Source organism: Spinacia oleracea, chromosome 1 (genome assembly GCF_020520425.1).
Source record: "Spinacia oleracea cultivar Varoflay chromosome 1, BTI_SOV_V1, whole genome shotgun sequence".
NCBI lineage: Eukaryota > Viridiplantae > Streptophyta > Magnoliopsida > Caryophyllales > Amaranthaceae > Spinacia > Spinacia oleracea.
Genome location: NC_079487.1, coordinates 47,787,286 through 47,803,512, shown reverse-complemented (window position 1 = coordinate 47,803,512; position 16,227 = coordinate 47,787,286). Strand labels below are relative to the sequence as shown.

Below are 16,227 nucleotides of genomic sequence, written 5' to 3'. Positions count from 1 at the left end.
GTACTTAGCATTCGTATATAATGACTTCACTGGTGACCTTGGTGGGTCTTGCAGAAGAATAGGCTGCGATAGCCTAGGCGTTGGTGTAGAACTTGAATACCTGCTTTGGCACGGGTAGCCTAGGCATTGGTGTAGAACTTGAATACCTGCTTCGGCACGGATAGCCTAGGCGTTGGTGTATAATTTGAATACTCTTTTGAAATGGAGGTCCATGGCTAAATTTGTATGGCCACTGGGGATTTTTTTGGATTCTTGAATTTTGTACGAGCTAGTATAAGATAGCCCCCAGGCTTGGATGTTGATTTTTGTACTTTGAATGATTTAGTATGCCTCTTCACACTCGGAGGAAACTTGTCGAACGCTCCACCATTCGAGTGGCTATGGAGGACGCTTCGGACAATGAAGCGGCTGAGGCAGATTTACTGCCTGCTGGCATGGTACCGAGGAGGAAACCCGTTTTTGAGGGGGACAACTGGCAGTCCTTGTTAGGTTATGATACATATAAAAAACATAAATCATGCGGAAAAACCTTAATGCCAGGAAACATATTATTTACACATAATCAGTTAGCATAAATTAGATGCATTCACTTTGTAGCGTGCCCTCCCTAGCTGCGCCCGAACCGAACAAGAACAAGTCTTTAGGACTCCAAGTGTCGTCCCTCCGTAGATAGTCCACAACACGTCCGGATCCGCCTTAAGATTGACCAACTAGAATCGCTCTTAAGGTACTATTATTTTCGGCTAAATGGGCAAGTAATGTAACTGATTTTTCTGCTCAAAAATCACAACTTTTATTGTATGAATACTTGTTAAAACTCGCATATAAATTTGTGACCCTAGGCACATATTTATAGAATCATGGAAAAGGATTTAGAATCCTATTAGAATACTAAATTAATTAATTAGCATCCCTTTATAACTCTATTTAATTAATTTCTATCTTCTAGGATTAGGATTTAATCATAGCACGAATTCCGATAGCTTTAGGATTCGTATAGCACGCACACGAGCACGAGCACGAGCACGAGCACCGCACAGCCCGCGCGCATGCCTCGCGGCTCACACGAACTGCACGGCGCCCAGCCCATTGCTTCCCAGCCCACTTGCTCCGCGCGCGCGCCACGCCTTGCTGGGCCTGCCCTTGCGCTGGGTATGGCGAGGCTTTGGCATGTGGTTTGATGCGTATGGCTTGCTGGGCGAGGGCCTGGCTTCGTGATGGGCCTTCGTCTAGCAAGTCTCGTCCGATGTTAATTCGTACGATGCGCTTCCGATTAAATCCCCGATTCCGGAATTCATTTCTGATACGAACAATATCTAACATTTCTGATTCCGGAATTAATTTCCGTTTCGAACAAATATTTAATATTTCCGTTTCCGGAATTATTTTCCGATTCCGATAATATTTCCGATTCTGACAATATTTCCGGAGTATTCATTTACTTTCCTTTGATGATCTGAGCTCCCACTGAAACCAAGATCCGTCGATTCCGAATATCCATAGATGGAGTATTTAATGCCATTAAATACTTGATCCATTTAGGTACTATTTGTGTGACGCTACGGGTTCAGTCAAGAGTAAGCTGTGGATTAATAGCATTAATTCCACTTGAACGGAAGTGACCTCTAGCTAGGCATTCAGCTCACTTGATCTCACTGAATTATTAACTTGTTAATTAATACTGAACCGCATTTATTAGACTTAACATTAAATGCATACTTGGACCAAGGGCATTATTTCCTTCAGTCTCCCACTTGTCCTTAGGGACAAGTGTGCATTTCCTAATTCCTTTGTCGCTCGATGCTTTCTCTTGAACATAAGGTAAGAGTTTTCATCCTTATTATGTCCAGAGGTGTTTCTCGGTTTCAGAGTTCAACTGATCAAATAAACAGATAATCATAGCCTATGATTCATCTGAGCACGGCCATGCCTTTTACAGTTTCTAGCTCTCCGAGTGGCCTTGTACAACTTTCAGCATCTCATCCCGATTTATGGGAGGACAATCCCAATCTTGCGATCTTGAGATTAGACTTCGTTTGATAGGTGATTAACTGAGCGTTGCCTTTATAGCCTCCTTTTACAGTGCGACGGTTGACAACGTCAAAGTAAGCAGTTCTCAAACAAGTAATCTCAAATCACTCAGGTATTGAGGGTTAGTGTCTAATAATTTTAATGAAATTTACTTATGACAGATTTTCATCTCTTACAGTAAAGTTTCATAGGTCTGTCCGATACTAGTCTTCCCAAATTAAGTATCTATGCAAATGATTATGACATTGCCATGTCCACATAGTTCAAGAAACAGAACTACTAGTCATCTTGCATTCTAGTCGTCTAACGTTTTCTATGCGTCCATCTTTATAGAAAACTCCGACCAGGGACCATTTTCAACTTTTGACATTCAAGTTCACTTGATAGACATTTCTTAGTCACAGGACTAGTCCTGACAGTCTATCTTGAATATATTGTCAAATCGAAGGGACTCATCGTTTAATAAACCACAAATTAAATGGAAAAATAAATTCTATTCATTTATTGTGAATGATTAACCAATACTGTTTTACAAAGTATTAAACTCTAAAACTTTAAAACATTAAACAAGGACATCAAAGCAATTCTCCAATATGCTTGATTCCTATAGCTGCAGTGTGCGAGTTGTGCTTCGCCTACGGCAGAGGTTTAGTTAACGGATCTGAGATGTTGTCATCAGTTCCAATCTTGCTTATCTCGACTTCTTTTCTTTCAACGAAATCTCGTAGAAGGTGAAATCTACGAAGTACATGCTTGACTCTTTGGTGGTGTCTAGGCTCCTTTGCCTGTGCAATAGCTCCATTATTATCACAATACAGGGCTATTGGTCCTTTAATGGAGGGGACTACACCAAGTTCACCTATGAACTTCCTTAGCCATATAGCTTCCTTTGCTGCCTTATGTGCAACAATGTACTCCGCTTCAGTTGTAGAATCCTCAATGGTGCTTTGCTTAGCACTTTTCCAGCTTACTGCACCTCCGATGAGGCAGAAGACAAACCCAGACTGTGATCTGAAATCATCGTTGTCGGTTTGGAAACTTGCGTCCGTATAGCCTTTAACAATTAATTCATCATTTCCACCATTGACCTTGAAGTCATCTTTGTGCCTTTTCAGGTACTTCGGAATATTCTTAGCAGCAGTCCAATGTGCCTCTCCTGGGTCTGACTGGTATCTGCTCGTAGCACTGAGTGCGTACGCAACATCCTGGCGTGTACATATCATAGCATACATTATTGAACCAATCAATGATGCATATGGAATCCCACTCATTCTTCTACGTTCATCAAGTGTTTTTGGGCACCGAAGCTTAGAGTCATTCCATGAGATCGACATGGGTAGGTAGCCTCGCTTGGAGTCCGCCATCTTGAACCTATCAAGCACCTTATTGATATAAGTGCTTTGACTAAGTCCAATCACCTTTTTAGATCTATCTCTGTAAATCTTGATGCCCAATATGTACTGTGCTTCTCCTAGATCTTTCATCGAAAAACATTTCCCAAGCCAAATCTTGACAGAGTTCAACATAGGAATGTCATTTCCGATAAGTAATATGTCGTCGACATATAATACTAGGAAAGCAATTTTGCTCCCACTGACCTTCTTGTATACACAAGATTCGTCTGCGTTCTTGATGAAACCAAAGTCACTGACTGCTTCATCAAAACGTATATTCCAGCTCCTGGATGCCTGCTTCAATCCGTAGATTGACTTCTTTAGCTTGCATACCTTTTTAGCATTCTTTGGATCCTCAAAACCTTCAGGCTGTGTCATAAATACAGTTTCTGTTAAAACGCCGTTTAAGAAAGCGGTTTTGACATCCATCTGCCATATTTCGTAATTGTAATATGCAGCGATTGCTAACATTATCCGAATAGACTTTAGCATTGCAACTGGTGAAAAGGTTTCATCGTAATCCACACCGTGGACTTGCCTGTAATCTTTTGCAACCAATCTAGCTTTGAAAACTTCAAGTTTCCCATCCTTGTCCTTTTTCAGTTTGAAAACCCATTTGCTTCCTATGGCTTGGTAGCCATCTGGCAAATCGACCAAATCCCATACTTGGTTTTCTCACATGGAGTCTAATTCAGATTGCATGGCTTCTTGCCATTGCTTGGAGCTAGGGCTTGTCATAGCTTGTTTGTAAGTCGCAGGTTCATCACTTTCAAGTAATAGAACGTCATAGCTCTCGTTCGTCAAAATACCTAAGTACCTTTCCGGTTGAGATCTATATCTTTGCGATCTACGCGGGGTTACATTTCTAGATTGTCCATGATTCTCACCAGATACTTCTAAAGATCTCTGAGTTTCATCCTGAATGTCATCTTGAGCATTCTCTAGAGTTTGTTGTTCGACTCGAATTTCTTTGAGGTCTACTTTTCTCCCACTTGTCATTTTGGAAATGTGATCCTTGAAGGAAATAATGCCCTTGGTCCAAGTATGCATTCAATGTTAAGTCTAATAAATGCGGTTCAGTATTAATTAACAAGTTAATAATTCAGTGAGATCAAGTGAGCTGAATGCCTAGCTAGAGGCCGCTTCAGTTCAAGTGGAATTAATGATATTAATCCACAGCTTACTCTTGACTGAACCCGTAGGGTCACACAAATAGTACGTAAACGGATCAAGTATTTAATGGCATTAAATACTCCATCTATGGATATTCGGAATCGACGGATCTTGGTTCCAGTGGGAGCTGAGATCGTCAAAGGCAAACAAATGAATACTCCGGAAACGATGATATTGCCGGAAACGGAAATATGGATCGTATCGGAAATATAAATATTATCCAAGTCGTAGATGTTGCAGGAAACGGAAACATGGTACGTATCGGAAAATATTATCGGAAATAGAAATATTGCCGGAATCGGAAATATTGCCGGAAACGGAAATATTGTCAGAAAAAGATACCATCTGGAGCAACAAACACCTTGTTCTCAGATGTATTGTAGAAGTAATACCCCTTTGTTTCCTTTGGGTAGCCCACAAGGATACATTTTTCAGATTTTGGATGAAGTTTGTCTGAAATTAATCGTTTGACGTATACTTCACATCCCCAGATCTTAAGAAAAGACACTTTTGGAGGATTTCCAAACCATAACTCATATGGAGTCTTTTAAACATCTTTAGACGGAGCTCTATTTATAGTGAGTGCAACTGTATTTAGTGCATGTCCCCAAAATTCTATTGGAAGTTCGGCCTGACCCATCATTGATCTAATCATGTCTAGCAAGGTTCTGTTCCTCCGTTCCGACACACCGTTCCATTGTGGTGTTCCAGGAGGAGTCAATTCTGATAGAATTCCACATTCTTTCAGATGGTCATCAAATTCATAGCTCAGATATTCATCGCCTCTATCAGACCGCAGTGCCTTAATCTTCTTGCCTAATTGATTCTCTACTTCACTCTGAAATTCCTTGAATTTGTCAAAGGATTCAGATTTATGCTTCATTAGGTAGACATAACCCTTGCTTAGCCTTCTACTTCTTCTTAGTCCCTGTGGATTGGAACATAAGTGTGAGCCACAACCTGTATCTAATACCCAAGAAGTTGAATTAGCAAGTATACAGTCTATAACGAAAATACCTAAAGATGGAACGACTGTTCCGTTCTTCTGATCTTCCTTTAGCTTCAAGCAATCTCTCTTCCAATGCCCCTTCTTCTTGCAGTAGAAGCATTCGGATTCAGAAGTGGGTTGACTGACCTTCCTCTTTTCAGACTTGGCGCCAGTTTGCTTAGTCGGGCTGGCCTTCTTGCCACCTTTCTTAGCATTCCTCTTCTTACCAGATTTCTTGAACTTGCCCCCACGCACCATAAGCACATCTTGTTGATCACTTTTCAGCGTCTTTTCAGCGGTCTTCAGCATACCGTGAAGCTCAGTGAGCGTTTTGTCCAGACTATTCATACTGTAGTTCAGTTTGAACTGATCATACCCGTTATGAGGAGAATGGAGGATGGTGTCTAAAGCCATTTCCTGAGAGAATTGCTGATCCGGCCGACTCATATTGTCAATGAGTCCAATCATTTTGAGAACATGTGGACTTATGGGCTCACCTTTCTTAAGCTTGGTCTCAAGAATTTGCCTATGAGTCTCGAATCTTTCGACCCGAGCCAGATCTTGGAACATGTTCTTTAACTCACTGATGATCGTGAAAGCATCTGAGTTGATGAACGTTTTCTGTAGATCTGCACTCATGGTTGCAAGCATTAGACATTTCACATCCTTGTTGGCATCAATCCAACGATTGAGGGCTGCCTGAGTGACCCCGTCGCCCGCGGCTTTGGGCATCGCCTCTTCCAGGACATACTCCTTTTCTTCCTGCATAAGAACTATTTGCAAGTTCCTTTGCCAGTCAAGGAAGTTTTTCCCGTTCAAGTTCTCCTTTTCGAGAATTGATCGAATGTTGAATGAATTGTTGTTTGCCATATTTTAAAACTACAATTGAAAAAGAATAAAAAAATAAATAATCATTCACAATTTCTCTTAATAAACTTAAATTCTAGCATACATGCATAACTGAATGTTCATTAAGCATTTTATTCAAGTTATGTGTTCCGGCAGGTGTGAATAAAATGATTCCAAGACCCTAAAAACCATTGAAGAATTAAGCACATAATGTATTTTGACTCAATTCTAAAATCTTTTAGGTAAGCAAAAGCCTTTTGCTAATAGTCTAGAAACTACTCTTAGTTGATAGGTACGTCTAAGAACTTATTAGGTAAACCTATCGATTTTGCCACGACATAAAAGGACTCCTTGAAGGAAATAATGCCCTTGGTCCAAGTATGCATTTAATGTTAAGTCTAATAAATGCGGTTCAGTATTAATTAACAAGTTAATAATTCAGTGAGATCAAGTGAGCTGAATGCCTAGCTAGAGGCCGCTTCAGTTCAAGTGGAATTAATGATATTAATCCACAGCTTACTCTTGGCTGAACCCGTAGGGTCACACAAATAGTACGTAAACGGATCAAGTATTTAATGGCATTAAGTACTCCATCTATGGATATTCGGAATCGACGGATCTTGGTTTCAGTGGGAGCTGAGATCGTCAAAGGCAAAAAATGAATACTCCGGAAACGATAATATTGCCGGAAACGGAAATATGGATCGTATCGGAAATATAAATATTATCCAAGTAGTAGATGTTGCCGGAAACGGAAACATGGTACGTATCGGAAAATATTATCGGAAATGGAAATATTGCCGGAATCGGAAATATTGCCGGAAACGGAAATATTGTCGGAAACGGAAATATTATCGGAAACGGAAATATTAAATATTTGTTCGAAACGGAAATTAATTCCGGAATCAGAAATATTAAATATTGTTCGTCTCGGAAATGAATTCCGGAATCGGGAATTTTATCGGAAGCGTATCGTATGAATTAGCATCGGACGAGACTTGCTAGACGAAGGCCCAGCACGAAGCCAGGCCCTCGCCCAGCAAGCCACACGCTTCAACACACACGCCAAAGCCTCGCCAGGCCCAGCAAGGCATGGCGCACGCGGAACAAGTGGGCTGCGACGGACATGGGCTGCGAGCAATTAGAGCAGCTCGCGTGGGCCGCGAGGCTTGCGCGGGCTGTGCTCGTGCTCGTGTGAGGTTGTGTGCAATACGAATCCTTAAGCTATTAGAATTCGTTCTATGATTAAATCCTAATCCTAGTAGATAGAATTTATTTAATAACGTCCTAACAGGATTCTAATTAAACTAAATTGGTATTCTAATTGGATTCTAAGTTCTTTTCCATAATTCTATAAATATGTGCCTAGGATCACAAATTTATATACAAGTTTCAAGTATTCAAAAGTAGGATTTTTAAGCAGAAAAATCAGCCGTATTACTTGCCCTATTAGCCGAAAATTAATAGAACCTTAAGGGCGATTCTAGTTGGTCAATCTTAAGGCGGATCCGGACGTGCTGTGGACTATCTACGGAGGGACGACACTTGGAGTCTTAAAGACTTGTTCTTGTTCGGTTCGGGCGCAGCTAGGGAGGGCACGGTACAAAGTGTATGCATCTAAATTATGCTATATGATTATGTGCAATTAATATGTATCCTGGCATCTAGGTTTTTCCGCATGATTTATGTTTTTCATATGTATCATAACCTAACACTCCTTACTTATATCGTCGAGTTTCACCAAAACTAACATGTACTCACAATTGGTTGTGTACCTTACCCCTTTAGAATCAATAAGTAACACCTCGCTATGGCGGAAAACTATTACTAAGATTGATGTAAAGGTTATCCAAGTAAGTGTTATTTTGGCATGACACCTTTTAACTCAATTTTTAAGTTTGGAACTTAAGGCTCTTACTATGTTGGTTAGATTTTAAGTGAACTAAAATCCTTAATCATGCAACATAATCAAGCCACAATCTCATGCATATTTAAGACATATTTAAAAGCAATAAATAACTTAAAGCATGCATAAGATAAATGTGATCTAGTATGGCCCGACTTCATCTTGAAGCTTCAACTTCAAAGTCCGTCTTGAAAATGGATTGGAAACTCCGTCTTGAATTTCACCGTGGGAGGCGCAATTTTCTTCAAATAGGATCAGCTATAATTAAACTAATTACTGAAGGGAATAATGCCCTTGGTCCAAGTATGCATTTAATGTTAAGTCACTAGTAGAAAAAACCCCTGTTGCAGCCCTCTTATTGCAGCGTACATGTATTAATACGCTTCAACAACCATTTGGTCAACGCGGGTCAAACCCTTTAAAGGGTTGTTGCAGCGTACAAATTAATTGCCCCCTGCAAAAGAGTTTTTTGCAGCGTACATAGTAAAAGCCCCCTGCAACAGCCTTTTTATTTTGCAGCGTAAAGGGTAAATGCCCCCTGCAATAGCATTTTAGTAATTTTTTTCGCTGCAACGTTAATTTAAACCAAACATTTCTATCTCAAACCTCAACACCAATTTCGCAATTCATATCCCCGCTCAATACTCCCTTCTTCTTCCCTCATCTTTCCCTGTGTCTCGCCCATCGCTGGTGGTTCTCGCCAGTCGTCTTCGCCGTCGCCGCTGGGTCTCGCCCGTCGCCGGTGGTACTCTACCAAGAGTCTATTTCCTCGCCTCCTCACCGGTGGTTCCCTTCTCGGAAAACCACCGCATAAGTTATTCCCTGCTCGAAAACCACCGGTGAAGTCATTCCCCACTCGAAAAACTAAGCTGCTTTGCTCGGTTGCTGGTTTTAATCTCCGTCATCCTCCTCGCCGCGGCCGACCGGTCATCTTCCCTGTCCAATCAGGTTTGTTCGTTTATCTTATTTTAAGAATTAGGGTTTCCTTTAATTCTGCAGTGATAATGAATTGTTGTTTTGTTTCTTCTTTGGGCGAGACTGTGAGTCAAATTTTTGTTGCTGATGAATTGTAGATTCATGTAGAGAATGTGGTAAACTAATGAATTGCCTGTGGAGAAATTCCAAAAAAAAATGCCTGTAGAGAAAAGTAGGAGCATTCAGATTTAGAACTCAGTGATGCTTTGTCATTGCCTTGTCATAGATTGTCACCTTGTGCTTTACTATGGGGGGCTTTTTCCTAATTATCTATGAATGCCATGTAGCGTGATAGACAGCCTTACGAAACATTATAGGATTATACTGTGCTCCTGCCTCTTAATCCTCTACTTATGTACTTTCAGGTCGCTTTGACTTAATCGATGTCTTTAATTTTGGGGTTCAATATCGTATGAATATAATCAAGTCCAGACTTATTTTCTTTGTCCCTTTCATTTGCTTCTAAAGTCTGAGGTAGTTAGGTTTGCCAGTTGTCAGGGATTGATTAACTTGCTTTTGTTGTTTTTTACATCAGAGTGCTCTCATGAGTCATGGCAATCCATTTTATGATATAAACTTGGCCTTGGATCCATTTTATGAACTTGGCCTTGGATCCATTTTATGAAAGGAGTTGGTACATTGGCCTTTGTATTGATACCAAGATAACCAACATCGCATTTTCTGGATGTAAAATCACAATGAGAAAAAGATGGTCGCATTTTCTGGATGTAAAATCACAATGAGAAAAACACATAGAGCACAAGGCTCACTATTCTCCATACTCCTTGACTTAATCTATTAATAACCGCCAGACTCTGTAACAGATCTTCCACATAATTGTCTTCAGATATGGCTGAATATTCACGTACACATGAAGTCCTAATTAACAGTAATTAATATGGGAAAAGTGCATGTTCAGACTTGGATGTTCCACACTTTTAGTTTGTGGCGGGATGTATTTAGTGAGACTTCAAATTGAACTCTTTTTGAATTTGTGGGTAATTCAAATTATTTTTTCTACTGTTTTCGGGTGTGTGATAGTTGTTCTGATTTTTCCTTGTTGTAATTGTTTGTAGGATCCATATTTGAAGTATAAGTCTATAATCATATATTACTACGATGCATGTTATATGTTATAGCCTTAGATGTACACTACACTCGGGTGTATAGTGAAAATTGTCGAAATCGTTGATGTTATGAACTGGTGTTTCCTTTATTGGTTTTTAGTTTTATATATTTGGTGGTATGGGTCTTTGATGAGTCTATGGAATCTAGAGACTGTTCAAATCATAGTTAAGGATTACTTTTATGTCGACCTTTCTTGATTGTTCAATTTTCTCACTGTTAAGATCTTGCCTTGACCAAGTTGAAGAGTTTACTGATTCTTGTTTTTAAATTTCCAATAGGAATCTTATGTTTTCATATATTTACTTGATTCTGTAATTGGATGCTTGTTTTTTGTTTCCCGGGTTTAGTGATTAATTTTTCATTTTTATCGTATGGTTGTTACATCTTATGCTGTTTGTTGTTGCTGATTTATTTTGGTATTGGGATAATTTGCAGAAATATTGTACAGTACGTCGTTTTGCACTGTGTAACCAGATTTTCTTCATTCGGTAGTTTTTCATGGGTAGAACTTCAGATTATACATGATAGTGGCCAATAAACTATCATTTTAGTCCTTACTGGAAAACAAACTAATTCGTTCTTATTTTTAAACAAGAAACTAATTCATCCATTGCATCAAATAAATAATTTGTAGATAGCATCTACTGGACTTATTGATTTGATGTGCCAAGGAATTCTTTGTGAGTCTGACACCACTTTGTGTCTTGTGAATGTTACCCAGGATGGCCATGAAAAGGCTACTACTCCTTAATTACTAATTATTGTACAATTAGTGTCTTAGGCCTTAGTGTATATTTTACCAGTGATGCACAAATTATTGCCTTTAGAGGTACAACGTTTGCGCCATATTTCTGTAAAAAATCTTTATATAGTTAAAGTGAGCCCTGAATGTGTTTTCAACGATAAGCGCTAAGGTATTGTTTCTTGTAGATTAGTAAGGTATGTTACTAATAATTGATTTGTTCTTCTTCTGTTAAACTCAAGGTAAAAGTGATAGTTTATATAAATTTGGTTCCTGATACTCAGGTTTCTTATGAAATTTTGATTTTTGATCAACAGATGCGTTGGAAGAAGACTTGATCCAGTGACAGGGAAGATTTACAACGTTATAAATTTTCCTCTTGAGCTAAGGAAATAAAATCAAGACTTGTCACTCGTGCTGATGACACCGAGGAAAAAGTATGCAACTATTTACCCATTGTATCTCCTATACTCCTTAATAGCATGTTAGCATCTCAGATTGCATAACTTTCAGTTCTAGTCATCATATTAATGTTCTTATATATATGGAGTCTTGGTTGTTTACTATACTACACCTGATCTGATCATATGTTCCATAGAGAAGTTTCTTGAATTATCTCCTGATTCAAGCAGTGGAATTCTCACAGGAATCTTTTCCATAAGCTGATGCTTTCACTCTAGGTCCTACAGGACATTATCATTTAGAATTTGACATATTCTTTTCTGAGAAGAGAGAACTAACAAACACTCTGAAGCAAGTGACTTCTTTTTTTCATCTTATTAAAGCGATATGGGAACTCTTTCAAACCTAAATAGTAATCTGTCATAGTTAGTAAAGCTATTATGTTCTCTGGTGGTTTGTCTTGTATTTTTTTTAGAGTATTTATTTGAGGTCTTTAAAAGCAATTAGCCTCGTGAGTAGAATTTGGTACTTGAGCCAAGTCCACAATCTCTTTAATGTCTAGGTGTAGGCAATATACTACGAAGCACTATATATGTCTTGAATATGCCATTGGTGGGCAATGCTAGAGATGTTTTCAGTCAACTATACAACTTCTTTGCTTAAATTCCTATCTCTATATCCATGGTTTTAGGTTTCTTCACTGTGTGCACTAAATTTGGGTAAAGATTTGTTTGCCATTTCACGACACACCATATGAACTTAATCTAGGTAGAAAAGGAGTTTCTCTGGCTTGTACAGAGAACTTCAGTTTTATATTTTCCATTCATCATGTTTACAACATTGGCTATTTTTCCTAATAAATTCCACAAATTCACAGACTTGGAGAAGATCTCGTAAGTCTACAGTGCTTGTCCATTATGATTTATGATTATCACAAAAGTTGAAGATTGTGAATAATGTGTGGGTTTTAACCAAATAGGAAAAGCTTCTTGGATTAATAAGCATTTGTTGTTGTCCAAAGATCCTGATTTGTGAACAATAAACCAAATAGGAAAAGCTACATATTTTCTCAGAGTATTACACTTATTACATGTTTAATATGAATAGTTTTAACTTTCTAACACTCATTCCAATCTACTTATGCAAATTTAAGGCTTGTTTGGTCGTTATAGGTCATATTAGGCTAAAATGAGGCTTTTTTGCTCCCAAATATGAAATAAAGAACCTTAGGACTCATTTTAAACATATTAAATGTTTTATATGATTAGTTTTAACTTTACAAGACTTAATCCAATCTATTTATGCACATTCATGACTTCTTTGGCCGTTATAGGTCATATTTAGGCTAAAATGACATTTTCGCTCCCAACTTTGGTCTAACGAACTTAAAAACTAATTTCAAACTTATTACATGATTCATATGATTATTTTTAACTTTTCAAGACTCAATCCTATCTATTATGCACATTTGAGACTTGTTTGGTCGTTATAGGTCATATTTAAGCTAAAATGAGACATTTTCGCTCCTAACCTTGAACTAAAGAACCTAAAGACTCATTTTAAACCCTTTACATGATTAATATGCTTAGTTTTAACTTTCTAAGACTCATTTCAATCTATTTATTCACATTTAAGGCTTATTGGGTCGTTATAGGTCATATTAAGGCTAAAATGAAGCATTTTCGCTCCCAACTATGAACCAAAGAACCTAAGGACTCATTTTAAACTTACTAAATGTTTTATATGCTTATTTTTAACTTTCTAAGACTCATTCCAATCCATTTATGCACATTTAAGGCTCATTGTGTCGTTTTAGGTCATATTTAGGCTAAAATGACATTTTCGCTCCCAACTATGAACCAAAGAACCTAAGGACTCATTTTAAACTTACTAAATGTTTTATATGCTTATTTTTAACTTTCTAGGACTCATTTCAATCCATTTATGCACATTTAAGGCTCATTGTGTCGTTATAGGTCATATTTAGGCTAAAATGACATTTTCGCTCCCAACTTTGAACTTAAGAACCTAATGACTCGTTTTAAACTTATTATATGATAAATATGCTTAGTTTTAAGTTTCTAAGACTTATTCTAATCTACTTATACCCATTTAATGCTTGTTTGATAGTTATAGGTCATATTTAGGCTAAAATGAGGCATTTTCGCTCCTAACTTTAAAATAAAGAACCTAAGCACTCATTTTAAACTTAATACATGTTTAATATGCATAATTTTAACTTTATAAGACTCGTTCCAATCTATTTATGCACCTTTAAGGCTCATTAGGTCGTTGTAGGTCATATTTAGGCTAAAATGACATTTTCGCTCCCAACTATGAACTAAAGAACCTAAGGACTCATTTTAAACCTACTAAATGTTTTATATTCTAGTTTTAACTTTCTAGGACTTATTCCAATCCATTTATGCACATTTAAGGCTCATTGTGTCGTTATAGGTCATATTTAGGCCAAAATGACATTTTCGCTCCCAACTTTGAACTTAAGAACCTAATGACTCATTTTAAACTTATTATATGATAAATATGCTTAGTTTAAGTTTCTAAGACTTATTCTAATCTGTTTATGCACATTTAATGCTTGTTTGATAGTTATAGGTCATATTTAGGCTAAAATGAGGCATTTTCGCTCCTAACTTTAAAATAAAGAACCTAAGCACGCATTTTAAACTTAATACATGTTTAATATGCATAATTTTAACTTTATAAGACTCGTTCCAATCCATTTATGCATATTTAAGGCTCATTGTGTCGTTTTAGGTCATATTTAGGCTAAAATGACATTTTCGCTCCCAACTTTGAACTTAAGAACCGAAGGACTCATTTTTAAATTATTATATGATTAATAAGCTTAGTTTTGAGTTTCTAGAACTTATTCTAATCTACTTATACCCATTTAATGCTTGTTTGATCGTTATAGGTCATATCTAGGCTAAAATAAGGCATTTTCGCTCCCAACTTTAAAATAAAGAACCTAAGGACTCATTTAAAACTTATTACATGTTTAATATGCATAATTTTAACGATCTAAGACTCGTTCCAATCTATTTATGCACCTATAGGCTCATTGGGTCGTTATAGGTCATATTTAGGCTAAAATGACATTTTCGCTCCCAACTTTGAACTAAAGAACCGAAGGACTCATTTTAGACTATTAGGACATTGTCATTAGTTTCTTGAATGTTAAAATGTGATATTTAATTTGTATTTAATCTAATGTTTAATTTAAATTTCTGTTTTTGTAAAGGTCTACACTCCGAGGATTGCGCCTTATGCGAGGAATTTGATGTGGTTCGTGAGCAATGGGCTAAGTTTTTTACCAACAAGTATTTATTATTGGCTTTAGCGCGCTTGATCGAGTTGGTTTAGTTGTTATAGAATAAATTTTATATTAAAATGTATGTTTATGTTGAAATTGGAACATATATTTAAATGTAATATGTGCACTTTTTGGTTTTGGGATATATAGTATACAAAACTCCAGTTGTTGTTTTTATATTTGTTATACAGGTTGCGTTATTCTATTATTGTTTTGACAGGTTTCGATCTATATTTGGTGCAAGGCACTCTAGGTATCCCTAAACAAAATTAGAATTTTCCCGCCAAAAGTGCTTTTTTGCAGCGTACATATATGTTGTACGCTGCAACAAGGGAAAAAAATTTGGCAAAAATTCAGACTTGTTGCAGCGTACAAATAAATGTACGCTGCAAAAAATTGAGTAATTCAGACTTGTTGCAGCGTACAAATAAATGTACGCTGCAAAAAGTTGAGTCTTTTGCAGCGTACATATATATGTACGCTGCAACAAGTCCAAAATTTTGCCAATTTTTTGGCACTTGTTGCAGCGTACATCTAAAAGCCCGCTGCAACAAGTCCAAAATTTTGCCAATTTTTTGGCACTTGTTGCAGCGTACATCTAAAAGCCCGCTGCAACAAATCACTTTTTGCAGCGAACATTGTACGCTGCAACAAGTTCAGACTTGTTGCAGGCCCCCCAGTTGCAGCATACGATGTACGCTGCAACAGGGGTCTAAAAGCCCGCTGCAATAAGGGTTTTTTCTACTAGTGAGTCTAATAAATGCGGTTCAGTATTAATTAACAAGTTAATAATTCAGTGAGATCAAGTGAGCTGAATACCTAGCTAGAGGCCGCTTCAGTTCAAGTGGAATTAATGATATTAATCCACAACTTACTCTTGACTGTACCCGTAGGGTCACACAAATAGTACGTAAACGGATCAAGTATTTAATGGAATTAAATACTCCATCTATGGATATTCGGAATCGACGGATCTTGGTTTCAGTGGGAGCTGAGATCGTCAAAGGCAAGAAATGAATACTCCGGAAACGATGATATTGCCGGAAACGAAAATATGGATCGTATCGGAAATCACTAGAGGAAAAATCCTTATAGGTGGCTCATCAAAGGTTGCTCTTATCACACAAGGGCAACCTTTGAAGAAAAAAAATTAGGAAAAAGTTAAAAAAATATTAAAAAACATCAGTCTTTCTTTTCGGTTCTGAAAAGCGCTATCTTTGCCTATCAAGGCCTAAGGTTCTCGCTGTTCCCCCTTTGCTCCCCGCCTCCACGGTGTTCTAGCTTCACTCAGGTTCGCATCTC

General features: G+C 37.7%; 1 long non-coding RNA gene across 1 annotated transcript; it reads left to right on the top strand.

Moving 5' to 3' along the window:
- Positions 1 to 8,919: 8,919 nt before the first annotated feature.
- Positions 8,920 to 15,049, top strand: LOC130467469 (uncharacterized). The gene is made up of 3 exons (XR_008927363.1): positions 8,920 to 9,289; positions 11,504 to 11,623; positions 14,854 to 15,049. It is a non-coding gene; the product is annotated as an uncharacterized lncRNA (long non-coding RNA).
- The last annotated feature ends 1,178 nt before the right edge of the window (positions 15,050 to 16,227 follow it).